At 45.4% G+C, this 12,262-nt stretch overlaps 1 long non-coding RNA gene across 3 annotated transcripts in view; it reads left to right on the top strand.

Annotated features, from left to right (window-relative positions):
* Positions 1-12,262, top strand: part of LOC138759852 (uncharacterized) — a 49,554-nt gene that overhangs the window by 22,598 nt on the left and 14,694 nt on the right. The window contains exon 4 of one of the 3 annotated variants that reach the window (XR_011355150.1): positions 533-620. The exons of the other annotated variants lie outside the window; for them this stretch is intronic. This is a non-coding gene — a long non-coding RNA (uncharacterized lncRNA). Of the gene's footprint in view, positions 1-532; positions 621-12,262 lie in introns of those variants that run through there. 3 annotated transcript variants of the gene reach the window in all.

Here is a 12,262-nt window from a genome sequence, read left to right as displayed (position 1 = left end):
ATTAATCCATAAGTTTGGCATTGACATACTGGATTTCAGTCTCGTTCATTGAAAGATGATTCTGAAAACTCATCCTGTAATAAATGTTTGAATTACATGACTACATTTTATTCAATATGGAACACATCTGTTTCTCACTAAAGGCTAAATCCCAAACTGAGACGATTTGTCAACTCAGGATATTATATATAACATGAGCACAAGTGTCACTTTTAAAGGTGATTCATCCTCTTCTTTTTATTCCATCGCAGGGACGATGTCCTTTTTACTATCCTTCGCATACATATTCTGAAATTTATGATAGTTCATTTTAATGGCAGCTAACCCCTGCTCCTAATCCTTGCTGGAACCTAATATTGCTGGGATCTGTCTGCTGCAGGTCAGTGGATAGCAGTGTGTGTCTATGCGCTGGAGTGGGCTACTGTCCTCTACCTCCTATCAACAATGACAATGAGCAGTTGATAAGATTAATCTTTACCTTGTGCAGGTACCAATGTAACATTCTCAGAAGTCATTCTCTATTTATTTCCAGATGATTGATGTGTGGAAGAGCTGAACAGTTAAAGTACAGACTATATTTACTTCTGCTCATCTGTTTGGAAAGATGCACAAAGCACATTGTAAACCCATATGATAAATGAACTTGTGTAAATATGTCAAATCCTAGTTCTCTTCTGTCCCAATTTATTTTTCTTTCATGGGTGCTTACTAATATATTGATATTTATTCACTCAGCCCCACCATTTAATATGATCGTGGCTGATCTGCCCCAAACCTTGAGCATTCAAAATGATATCTACTTCTTCTTCAAAAATCTCCATGAATAATCTAGTATCACATCTCTCCTGGTTAAAGAATTTCAAACATTTCCCATCCTCTAAGAGAAGTTCCTTTGCACCTCACTTAAATGACCATCTCCTAATTTTGTAATTGGGTCAACTTGTTCAAAATGCTCACAATATAAGATGCATCTAAACATCCATCATGCCATGTCCTCTAAATTGTTTCAATAAGACCACCCCTCATTCTTCCAAACTCCAAATCTAGAGAGATGTAGACCTAATTTATTTAACTATTTGTGATAGGACATCCTTAATAACTTATGAACATGAGATGTAAATATCACCAACACTGGTCCTGATCACACCTCACTGACACCATGGCCCAAAGAGTGTACCAATACCTCTGCTTCCTCAAAATCCTCAGCAAATTTGGCATGTCCCCAGAGCCCTTTAACAAACACCATAAAAAGTATGTTGTCTGGATATATTTGCTCTGCACAAGACTACAAGAAATTTCAGAAAGGTATAAATGCAGCTCAAGCCATCATGCAAACTGACTTCCTCTTCATCTACACTTCCCGCTGTATTGGAACACGACCAACCAGCCCATCCTGGCTATACCAACTTTTCCCTCCTTCCATTAGGTAGAAGATACATGAGGTTGAAAACTTGAAGATACACACATACAACCAGCGTGGTGAACAGCCAAAATGCTGTATTCTTGATTACAGAATGGTCCGCCCATTCTGTGACTGTACCTGTAGCCCTTGTATAAAGCCTCTAATACCTTGATCCTTCCCCAGAAAGCCCAGGTCACGACACAGGAAGAGGTGCCTGTCTATTGTGAATAAAAGCCTGTAGATCAGTGACTCAGTCTCAGCCTCTTGAGTTATTTACTGGGAATCAACCAGACCCAAGCATAGTTTTTCTCCTTCTGTTAACAGACTATTGAACGGATTTCTTATTAGTGGAATGATGATGCTCTTGCACTGTTTTAACTGAACATTTTCTTTGAAACACTAAACTCTGTCTTTTTGTTTTATTTTGCATTAAATTCTGTTGTATGTAAATGTGATGCACACCACCCACTCCTTTCTCCTTCCCACCATTTTGTTCAGGCATCTTCCGTGATAGTACAGGATACTATCACCAATGTATATTTGTATATATTTACATATAGTAGTAGTGATTGGCTGAGAGCTGTAGCCACGCCCACTGGCAGGTCATAAAGGGCTGCTCCTAACCAGACCCAGGTCAGTCTGGACTGGTCAACCGTGCTGTAATACGCTCCAGTCTTTTGCTGATTAAAGCCTTGGTTTGAGCTAACAAGACGCGCTGCATCTTCCTACATTTTGCTTATACTGTACCTTGATGAATGGCTCAAGCCGTTATATAAAGAACACCATTTGACCTGCATTGTATTTTTTACTGTGAGTGGATTGACTGCAAATCAAAACGTTTCACTCTATATCTGTACGTGAAAATAAACAATTCAATTCATCCCAAGAATTAAGATGGTGAGTTTATTTTTGACTGCCTTCATTGCCAACATATCCTTCCTTAAATAAGGGGCTTTACAAGGCACAGTTTTGGGCTCCTTTTTTAAGAAAGGATGTGCTGGCATTGGAGAGGGTTCAGAGAGGATTCTCAAGAATTATTCCTGGAATGAGGGGATTAGCAGATGAGGGATGTTTGGTGGTTCTTGAACTGTACTCCTTGGAGTTTGGAAGAATGAGAGTGGACCTAACAGAAGCATTTTGAAAGTAGAATGGCCTGGAAAGAGTAATGCAGCAAAGTTGTTTCCCATGGTAGGAGAATCTAGCACAAGAGGACACAACTTCAGAAATGAAGGGTCCTCATTTAAAACAGAGATGCAGAGGAATTTCTTTAACCAGAGAGTGATGAACTTCTGGAATTTGCTACCATGGGCAAATGTGGCGGATATGGTTGTATGTAGATGTAGATGGAATGTACGTGTTTAAGGCAGAGATTGATAGACATCTGAATAATAACCCAACCACTGCACTAAAGATCTATTCCCTCTACCACTGGTGCACAATCACTGCCATATACAAAATGCTCACCTATAAAATGACACTTGTGCTCATGTTATGTAGTAATATCCTGAGTTGACAAATAGGGAGAAGGCAGAGTGGGAGAGTGAGTCAGCTTATGATAGAATGGCAGAGCAGACTAGAAGGGCCCAATGGCCTACTTCTGCTCCTATGTCTTATGGTCTAAAATTGCACAGCATACTCCAAGTAGGCTGTCACCAGTGATATAATTATCTCAATATTTCTTAATTTCTAAACCTAACCTCTTGCAATGAAGGCCCATTTCTGATGGCCTTCCTCACCACATTATATCAGAATTTTGCAGTTCATGCTCGAGAACACCTAGATCCTTGATACTTCATTCATCAACAATCTTTCTCAGTTTGGGTAACAGACTGTCTTTAGATCCCTCTGATCAAAATGCATTTCACATACTTTGCCACATTAAACTCTACTCATCCAGTTTTCACTCACCCACTCAACCTATCGGTGCTCTGTTGCAAAATTTATTTTCCTCATCCCCTCCCCTGTCATCAATTTTCAGCTTGTTAGCAGAAGTATTTTGAAATGCCTATGCTTCCTGACTGCCTGGGTATAAAGCTGGGTTTATTTGTTTTTGTTGTGGCCACAAACCTCTTTATTGCAACCTAAATATGTTTTTGTTACTGATTTTGTGACAGGGTACAGAGAATTAAGTTGAATTATTGTTTCTTCAACAATATCTGTGATGATTGCTCCCATGTCTTTTCTATATTGACCCAATTTAGTTTTACATTCATTTATATAATAAATCAAGTTTTTATTTTCACCTGCCATATTTTGCACGACTGATTATCTTTGTTTCTATCGACAGGAGGGAAGAAAATGATTTCTTGCATAAAACTATGTTACCTCTGGTCTTAAGCAACAAAATCTATATGCTCCTTCCACAAAAAAATATGCTCTTTCATTGTTTCAACTATGTCAGAAGGTTTAATATAAATAGCTGCAAGTTCATTTACTAGTCACCATGTCTATTTGTAATGAATCCATTAAAAAAAAATGTGCACTGAGTTGCTTTGCACCTCAGTGATGTCATTTGGAGAACTCAACCTCAAGTAACTTTTCAAGTGAATGCCACAATCAAAAAGCAGTTTCAAAGTTCAGCTATGAGGCTAGTGATTGGCATTGCATCTGCTCATTTTATTCCATAATGTTACACTGCATTGCACGCTGAAAATCGAGCAAGATAATATCAAGTTGTAAAATGGAGCTCTACAATTAAGCCCCTGAAAAGTGGAATGAATTATCAGGGATTATAGAAGATTTTTAAAGCATTCATAGATTTTATTTCGACATGCCACCATGACTGCACACATATGTCCAACTAGTGAAATCAGATTTCAGATTTACAGCAGAAAACACAAGATGAGATTTTAACTATTATATATACACAAATGTGTTTAGTTGAAATATATTCAATCTTCAGCTGTTGGTACTGTTTGTGGGGTTCATTAAGTCCATATTTGATGGTATACAAGACCCACATTTTCTTCCAAAAAATAGCTCAAAACTATTGCATGGGTCTTGTATGCGAAGTTGAAATTAGGAGGATATGGTGAGTAACGTCGACAGTGATCGTCGTCGCTGCAAGGCTCACGAGCATCACTGTCATCTAACACTGGTGGCTGGTGCTGGGCAGTCAGTGGCGGGGAACCCCTCTCCACAACCCACTGTCAGTCCCCACTCTGGTCCCACTGGCCCATTCTCTCTCAGCGGCCCACTGCCCCCCTCCTGAGAGCCCACCACCAGCCAAACCAATCCCACCACCCCATTCCCTCCTGACAGCCCACCCCCAGTCCCCACAGCAATTCCACCACCCCACACTCCCCCGCAGCCTGCCGCTAGTTCCCACACTAATCCCACCACTCCGCACGCCCCCGACAGCCCGCCACCAGTCCCCATACTGATCCCACTGCCCTGCTTCTCCTCTCCCCCCCCCACCCCCCCGCCAACCACAGGAAAGAGCGGGGCAGCAGGCCCAGCGCAGGGACCGACAGTGGGAGTTTGTTTTTATAAAATGTTTTCTGCAATATCTAAGCTGCTTTTGTTTTCTCTTGTAAATTATTGCAGTATTATTAAAAAGATATTTCCTGTTGTCCTAGTTGCATGTTTTGTCTAGGTTTTTTTTCTGCTATACTGTAGCTACATATCTCAATAACATTAAATCTTACCCGTAAATACACTAAAAAAATTCTTAATATTCCCTGCAGAAATGGGGGGGGGGGGGGACGACGGGGGTACCGATGTCCGTTGGTCAAATATACAATTAAATACAGTAAATTCTTTGTTATTATGACATATTATGGTGCCATATTAATATGCACACACCACCATAAACTTATCAAACTAATGCATCATCTATTTAAAAAATGGATTTGCTATATTTATTCTTTCTTTCTTGTTCAAACTGAAAAATCTGGTAATGTAGTATAACATCACAGTGCCCTTTTTTAGGATTCCCTATTGAAGAAATCATTGCAAGAGGATTAGAATGAACTCGTAAACCCAACAATGGCAGGACCCAGCATCTATAAGGCACAGATTAGGAGCATGTTGAACACTCTCCAACAACAATTGAAAAGCTCAAAAGCATCCAGGATAAAAGCACTCATTTGATCTATAACCCATCCACTGCAGTAAAGATCCATTCCCTCTGCCACTGGTGCACAGTCACTGGCATATACAAAATGCTCAAAAGATACTTCACTGAAGCTGTTCCACAGCATCTCTCTAAACGATTATCTTTATCAAGGATATTCCCCTCCATCTGGATGTCATCCTGACTTGGAAATATATCACTGATCCTGCATCATCACAGGGTCTAATTCTAAAAATCCCTTATAACCATATAACCACTTACAGCGCAGATCAGGCCAGTTCGGCCCTACTAATCCATGCCGTAACAAATCCCCACCTTCCTAGTCCCACTGACCAGCACCCAGTCCATACCCCTCCAGTCCTCTCCTAACCATGAAACTATCTAGTCTTTCCTTAAATGTAACCAATGATCCCGCCTCGACCACGTCTGTCGGAAGCTCATTCCACATCTCCACCACCCTTTGCGTCAAGAAATTTCCCCTCATGTTCCCCTTATAATTTTCCCCCTTCAATCTTAAACCATGCCCTCTAGTTTGAATCTCCCCCACTCTTAATTGAAAAAGCCTATCCACGTTTACTCTGTCTGTCCCTTTTAAAATCTTAAACACCTCTATCGAGTCCCCTCTCAATCTTCTACGCTCCAGAGAAAAAAGCCCCAGTCTGCACAACCTTTCCCTGTAACTCAGACCCTGAAATCCTGTCAACATTCTCGTGAACCTTCTCTGCACTCTCTCTATTTTGTTTATATCTTTCCTATAATTTGGTGACCAAAACTGTACACAGTACTCCAAATTTGGCCTCACCAATGCCTTGTACAATTTCATAATAACCTCCCTACTCTTGAATTCAATACTCTGATTTATGAAGACCAACATTCCAATTAAAGGGTTGTGAATCTTTCGAATTGTCTGCCTTGGAGGCCTGTTGAAAATGAAGCATTGACTATGTTCACACCTGAGATTGGCTGATTAAAAGAATCATAGGATGCAGGAAAGATCCTATGTTTAAAGAGAATATTAACCATAATCACTTTGAAAGGTGGAGCAGGCTGGGAAAGGCTGTGTTTTAGTCCGATGTTCTTGTATGCTATCACTCCGTCCTAAAACACCACTCCAGAACATGTGCTTAATCAACTGGAGTAAATGGCACTGGCCATGTAGGTCAGCCTGTTTGGTTGAGTAAGCCATAGGATGACATGGATGTTCTGTGGTTAGTAAGGGATTACTTAAGGTGATATGTGACTGGAACCTCCGCCTGCCTCACACGACCGAGGCCGGGGCCGCCGTCTCCCCCTTGCTCCTGCCCGTATCGGGGCCGCCGCCGTCTACCCTTCGCCCGGACCGGGGCCGGGGCCGCTGCTGCTCTCCCTGTGCCTGGACTGGGGCCGCTGCCTCCCACTCCTTCTCCCGTATCGGCGGAGGCCCCGATACGGGCAGAGAGTTGGAGGCGGCGGCCCCAGTCCAGGCACAGGGAGAGCAGCAGCGGCCCCGGCCCCGGTCCGGGCGAAGGGTAGACGGCGGCGGCCCCGATACGGGCAGGAGCAAAGGGGAGACGGCGGCCCCGGCCTCGGTCGTGTGAGGCAGGCGGAGGCCCCGATACGGGCAGAGAGTTGGAGGCGGCGGCCCCAGTCCAGGCACAGGGAGAGCAGCAGCGGCCCCGGCCCCGGTCCGGGCGAAGGGTAGACGGCGGCGGCCCTGATCCGGGCAGGAGCAAGGGGGAGACGGCGGCCCCGGCCTCGGTCGAGTGGGGCAGGCGAAGGCCCCGATCCGGGCAGAGAGTGGGAGGCGGCGGCCCCAATCCAGGCACAGGGTGAACTGCGGCGGCCTCGGCCCCGGTCCGGGCAGTATGGACCGACCTAGGAGGGGAGGCAGGCCCCTCCAGCCCGGGTAAGAAACCTGCATAGGAGAAGGCCACTCCGATATAAAACCTACGACCCAAGGACCTCGCTGCCACGTCCCAGCTTGCTTGGCCACGGCACACGAACCATGGGTGTAAAGGGTGGGGCCAGTACTGCGCACACTGTACTCCACCTAAAAGCTCCTTTGCGCAGGCCCGAGGACAGGTCCACATCCTCCCCCTCCACGTCCTCCCCCTCCACGTCCTCCCCCTCAAAAGATGCTCACAAACACAAGCTAGCATGCTGGAACATCAGAACCATGCTAGACAAGGCTGACAGCCACCGACCTGATCGTCGGTCTGCCCTCATTGCACATGAACTCCTCAGACTTGACATCGACATAGCCGCTCTCAGTGAAGTCCGCCTGGCAGATGTAGGCAGCCTCCAAGAACGCGGCGCGGGCTACACACTCTACTGGTCTGGCAAGCCTTCGGATGAACGACGCCTATCTGGTGTAGGCTTCATGGTCAAGAGCTTCATTGCCTCCAAACTCGAAAACCTTCCGACAGGCCTCTCGGACCGAATCATGTCCATGCGACTCCCACTTCAAAACAAGCGTCACATCACCCTCATCAGTGTCTATGCTCCAACCCTCCAGGCGGAACCAGCAGAAAAGAACAAGTTCTACACCGACCTGCGCAACCTCATCCAACGTACCCCTACAGCCGACAAGGTTGTCATCCTGGGCGACTTCAACGCTCGTGTCGGCAAAGACTCAGAAACCTGGCCAGGAATCCTGGGCAAGCATGGCGTCGCCAAGTGCAACGACAATGGGCGCCTCCTGTTGGAGCTCTGCGCAGAACAGCGACTTGTCATTACAAACACCCTTTTTCAGCAGAGGGACAGCCTTAAGACCACCTGGATGCATCCCCGATCCAAACACTGGCACCTCCTGGACTACATCCTGGTGCGAGAAAGTGACAAACAAGATGTGCTCCACACCAGGGTCATGCCTAGCGCGGAATGCCACACTGACCACCGGCTGGTTCGCTGCAAGCTCAACCTTCACTTCAAGCCAAAGCCCAGGAACAGTAAAGCCCCCAGAAAGAGGTTCAATGTTGGAAACCTGCAGTCAGACGAAGCGAGAGGAAACTTCCAGGCAAACCTCAAAGCAAACCTCGACGTTGCAACCCGCCTCACGGACCCGTCCCCTGAAACCCTCTGGGATCAGTTGAAGACTACCATACTGCAATCCACTGAAGAGGTACTGGGCTTCTCCTCCAGGAAAAACAAGGACTGGTTTGACGAAAACAGCCAGGAAATCCAGGAGCTGCTGGCAAAGAAGCAAGCTGCCCACCAGGCTCACCTTACAAAGCCGTCCTGTCCAGAGAAGAAACAAGCCTTCCGTCGCGCATGCAGCCATCTTCAGCGCAAACTCCGGGAGATCCAAAATGAGTGGTGGACTAGCCTCGCCAAACGAACACAGCTCAGCGCGGACATTGGCGACTTCAGGGGTTTCTACGAGGCTCTAAAGGCTGTGTACGGCCCCTCACCCCAAGTCCAAAGCCCGCTGCGCAGCTCAGACGGCAAAGTCCTCCTCAGCGACAAGATCTCCATCCTCAACCGATGGTCAGAACACTTCCAATCTCTTTTCAGTGCCAACCGCTCAGTCCAAGATTCCGCCCTGCTCCAGCTCCCTCAACAGCCCCTAAGGCTAGAGCTGGATGAGGTTCCCACCCTGGATGAGACATATAAGGCAATCGAACAACTGAAAAGTGGCAAAGCAGCAGGTATGGATGGAATCCCCCCAGAAGTCTGGAAGGCTGGTGGCAAAACTCTGCATGCCAAACTGCATGAGTTTTTCAAGCTTTGTTGGGACCAAGGTAAACTGCCTCAGGATCTTCGTGATGCCACCATCATCACCCTGTACAAAAACAAAGGCGAGAAAGGCAAAATCTTCGCTAGGATTCTACTAAATAGAATAATACCTAGTGTCGCCGAGAATATTCTCCCAGAATCACATTGCGGCTTTCGCGCAAACACTGACATGGTCTTTGCCCTCAGACAGCTCCAAGAAAAGTGCAGAGAACAAAACAAAGGACTCTACATCACGTTTGTTGACCTCACCAAAGCCTTCGACACTGTGAGCAGGAAAGGGCTTTGGCAAATACTAGAGCGCATCGGATGTCCCCCAAAGTTCCTCAACATGATTATCCAACTGCACGAAAACCAACAAGGTCGGGTCAGATACAGCAATGAGCTCTCTGAACCCTTCTCCATTAACAATGGCGTGAAGCAAGGCTGTGTTCTCGCACCAACCCTCTTTTCAATCTTCTTCAGCATGATGCTGAACCAAGCCATGAAAGACCCCAACAATGAAGACGCTGTTTACATCCGGTACCGCACGGATGGCAGTCTCTTCAATCTGAGGCGCCTGCAAGCTCACACCAAGACACAAGAGAAACTTGTCCGTGAACTACTCTTTGCAGATGATGCCGCTTTAGTTGCCCATTCAGAGCCAGCTCTTTAGCGCTTGACGTCCTGCTTTGCGGAAACTGCCAAAATGTTTGGCCTGGAAGTCAGCCTGAAGAAAACTGAGGTCCTCCATCAGCCAGCTCCTCACCATGACTACCAGCCCCCCCACATCTCCATCGGGCACACAAAACTCAAAACGGTCAACCAGTTTACCTATCTCGGCTGCACCATTTCATCAGATGCAAGGATCGACAATGAGATAGACAACAGACTCGCCAAGGCAAATAGCGCCTTTGGAAGACTACACAAAAGAGTCTGGAAAAACAACCAACTGAAAAACCTCACAAAGATAAGCGTATACAGAGCTGTTGTCATACCCACACTCCTGTTCGGCTCCGAATCATGGGTCCTCTACCGGCATCACCTACGGCTCCTAGAACGCTTCCACCAGCGTTGTCTCCGCTCCATCCTCAACATCCATTGGAGCGCTTACACCCCTAACGTCGAAGTACTCGAGATGGCAGAGGTCGACAGCATCGAGTCCACGCTGCTGAAGATCCAGCTGCGCTGGATGGGTCACGTCTCCAGAATGGAGGACCATCGCCTTCCCAAGATCATGTTATATGGCGAGCTCTCCACTGGCCACCGTGACAGAGGTGCACTAAAGAAAAGGTACAAGGACTGCCTAAAGAAATCTCTTGGTGCCTGCCACATTGACCACCGCCAGTGGGCTGATAACGCCTCAAACCGTGCATCTTGGCGCCTCACAGTTTGGCAGGCAGCAACCTCCTTTGAAGAAGACCGCAGAGCCCACCTCACTGACAAAAGGCAAAGGAGGAAAAACCCAACACCCAACCCCAACCAACCAATTTTCCCTTGCAACCGCTGCAATCGTGTCTGCCTGTCCCGCATCGGACTTGTCAGCCACAAACGAGCCTGCAGCTGACGTGGACTTTTTACCCCCTCCATAAATCTTCGTCCGCGAAGCCAAGCCAAAGAAAATGTGACTGGAAAGAAAAAGGTTGCAAAGCACTGCATTAGATTGAATACATACATCAAATTTAACTTCATAATGTTCTGTTGATAACATTAAAGCAAAAATTTCAAATCTGATTCGAAAGCATGACAGGAAAGGGGGAAAATGACAGAAATAAGAGATTGTGTAGATGAAAGAAAAGACAAGGAAAATATGGCATATGAACTTCAGTGGTACAGTGTGTTTCTTTTCAGCTTTTCACTAGAGTGAAGTCTCATGCTTTTTATGATTAAAAAAAATCCAATCTCATCTATAGAATATAGACACAACTTCATGCGCATGATAAACAAGAATATGAAAATAATGTGATGCAATTAAATACGAAAAAAATTCTCTTCAACACTGAAGATGACAATTCTTTCAGCTGGAAAAAATTGTCAGAGAAATTCCAGCTTTACTTCTAATCAGATGGCAAATGGGTTTTATTGATTCTGGTTGACCTGCTAAATACTGGATAAATCAGACGAACATGAGAAATATTATATGTTAAATGCCGTACAGGTTGATGGGATAGTTAAGAAGGCCAATGAGGTACTGGGCTTCATAAGTCAGGGGACTGAGTTCAGGAGTTAAGACGTCATGTTGCAATTCTACAAATCTCTGGTGAGACCACACTTGGAATATTGCATTCAGTTCTGGTCACTTCATTATAGGAAGGATGAGGAAGCCATGGAGAGGGTGCAGGTGAGATTTACCAGGATGTTGCCCAGATTGGAAAGTAAGTCTTATGAGGCAAGGTTTGCAGGGCTAGGACATTTTTCTCTGGAGCAAAGAAGGATGAGAGGTGACTTAATAGAGGTCTACAAGATTTTGAGATGCATAGATAAGGTAAACAGTCTGCTTTTTCCTGAGAATAGGAAACATCAAAGTACATCTATACAGATAAAAGTTTAGGGGAGACATCAGGGGTACTTTTTTTTAAACACAGAGAGTCTCTTAGACAGGCACAAGGATGAAAGAAAATTGAGGGTTACGAGGTAGGAAGACTTTTTTTTTTGGTAGGAATATATTGGTCAGCACAACATCAAGGGCTAAAGGGCCAGAATCAGAGTCAGAATCAAAATTTATTGTCATGAACAAGTCACAAAATTCTGTGTTTTGCAGCAGCATCAAATGACAAACATTTATATTATGGACCATCTTACCACAATAATATATTTAAAAAAAAATAGTGCTTGAAAAATAAGGTTCATTGATCTAATTTGGTTCTTTGGTTCATTGATCATTCAGGAATCTGATGGCAGTGGGGAAGAAGCTGTCCTTGTGCCGTTGAGTGCTCGCCTTTAGACTCGTGTATCTTTTTCCTGATGGTAGCAGAGTGAAGAGAGCATGGCCTGTGTGGTGGGGGTCTTTGAGGATAGAGGCTGCTTCTTTAAGACACCGCCTCTATGGAGTGATGCTTGTGATGTCGCAGGCCAAGCTAACAACCATCTGGAGT

Source organism: Narcine bancroftii, chromosome 4, assembly GCF_036971445.1.
Source record: "Narcine bancroftii isolate sNarBan1 chromosome 4, sNarBan1.hap1, whole genome shotgun sequence".
Lineage (NCBI taxonomy): Eukaryota > Metazoa > Chordata > Chondrichthyes > Torpediniformes > Narcinidae > Narcine > Narcine bancroftii.
This window is presented reverse-complemented; position numbering and strand designations above follow the sequence as displayed.